Below are 2,459 nucleotides of genomic sequence, written 5' to 3' on the forward strand. Positions count from 1 at the left end.
GTCAAACTGATAGTGCAAGAATTTGCAAATTGATTGTGTTAGTTAAATCGTGTCACTGAGATATATATCAGACACAAACACATGTAAGTTTCTTGTTTGTTTGGGTTGTTGTTGTTGTTGTTCATGGTCCCAGAACTTTCAACCCGTAGTTGGCTGGCTCCAGGACTATGTGCCTGTGACAGTATAGAATATGATGGTGATGGAAGTATGAGACAGAGAGAGGAATGGCCGAGAAGCAAATAGAGAAACAAAACATGCAGGACACAAAGTACACCCTCTGTAACGGGTGCCCCATTGACATGATCTCTCCAGTTAGGCCTGCAACCTAGCTATCGCCTACTCCAATGAATTCTAAAAATGTTGATTCTATCAATGTATTTAGTGAATTGGTGAACTGAACAAGTCAGAGCCCCAATTATTCATCATTTATAATATTCCATGAGCTATAAACCAAGTCTTCAACACTTAAGTCTTTTGAGGGGCCAAATACAACTAAAGTCCTCTGTTTATATGAAATATTTCAGAGCTAAATTGATCTCAATGTCCATGGTGATGACAGACTTTTATAAGCAAGGGACCATGAGGAAGGGGCTCTTGCTTCCATTCACTATTCATTTTAATTCAAGGGTTGGATAGATGCTCTGAAAATTCGGAAGTTAAATATTCTTATAATCTTAATAAACTATAGTTTCTTCCAGCTTCTTACTCCCAGGGTCAAGTCCTAATGACTGTATCTGCCAGTTTGTATTATGTAGATCTCTCTGGCCCACCCCTTTTTATTGGCTGAAGAGAGAGGTGTAACACTTTATTTACATTGTTAAGGAGTGGGTGTACTTGTGGTTGACAATATAACATAGTCTCCATGTCTAACAATTCCAAAATGTTACATGAAATTACATTTAAATTTATGTTGTGATGTTGTATTATTATTAAATAAATGGTAATACATTTAAATATTAATTCACACATTTTATTTGATGTATATATGATATTGTTCTTACAATACTGTTACTACACTTGTCCTAATTTTTATGAAACTTTACATATTAATTTCCTATACCATAGAAAAAAGACAAAGAAGGTTAAAAATTTATATTTTAATATGAATGTAATTGAAAGCAAGAAAGCAAGCAATCAATTATTTACAAAATCTTATAAATGATAAATAGTATTCTATGTATCATTCTTTATAGGTTTATAGATATTGTCATTTTCTAGTTAAGTAAAATGTATATCTAGATACAGTTTTATGAAATATTAAATTTATAATATCATAGGTAGAAGAGAATGCAATAACTATGGTGTAGTTAAACACACACAAAGACACAGACACAGATGTGTACACACTCTTAGAACAGTTAAAATAAAATGACTAAAACCACCAACCATCAAATTTGATATTTAATTTCACAAATGCTCTTGAAATTTTTATGAATTGAATTTCCTCTCAAAGGTCACTGTTTAATGTCAAATCTGATTTTAAATCTAAAATTGTAATTTTATTTAAAGCTACTTTAAGGTTTTTTTCAGCTGCTAAGTATTCTGAGGATAAATATCTATTTGAATACAATGTAGATCCATGGTGTGTGAGCAGATGAAAAATTAAAACTATGCCTGGGATTCTAGGTCTCAAAAGTGAATGTACACATTGGCCACTGTACCAGCAGTTGTCTGTAGACTGAAGCAGTAGGTCATACTAACTACCTTAAAGAGATTGTGAAGTAAAGTGTCTTCACTATTGTGGGAAGACCATTAGTTAGTTCCTGGCCCCTCAGCCCTGAAATAACCACACAGAAACTGTATTAATTCAATCACTGCTTGGCTAATTAACTCTAGCTTCTTATTGGCTAACTCTTACATATTAATTTAACCCATCTCCATTTATTTATGTATTGCAGTGTGGCTGCGGCTTACCGGCAAAGTTTCAGAGCATCTGTCTCTGGCAGTCGCTCCATGGCATCTCCTGACTCCACCTCTCTTTCTCCCAGCATTCAGTTTAGTTTTTTCTGCCTAGCTAAGTTCTGTCCTATCAACAGGCCAAGGCAGTTTCTTTATGTTTTAATGGTAATCACAGCATACAGATAGGAATCCCACATCACTTCCCTATGCTCTAAATCAGGAAAAGGCATATAAGAAGCCTTCCCATTGCCATTCACCAAGGCATCTACACAACATCAAGAAAAAAATAAAACAAAGCAATGCCCAAGGCTGACTTTCTCAGGACTTGTAAAAGTCTGTTTTTAAGATGGAACCTTTCTCTTGATAAAATAGAGCAGGGAACATGAATAAACACTGGCAGCCCTGGTGAGACATTGCCAACATTCAGTTAGCCATAAATGAATCATAATTGCTTTACATTTTACATTATATTATAAAATGTCTAAGATCCAAATAGGTATGTGAATATACTTTATATAGAGGGGAAATTATGTAGCCCATGAGAATATTTAAAAATATGG

Source organism: Microtus ochrogaster, unplaced genomic scaffold (genome assembly GCF_000317375.1).
Source record: "Microtus ochrogaster isolate Prairie Vole_2 unplaced genomic scaffold, MicOch1.0 UNK28, whole genome shotgun sequence".
NCBI lineage: Eukaryota > Metazoa > Chordata > Mammalia > Rodentia > Cricetidae > Microtus > Microtus ochrogaster.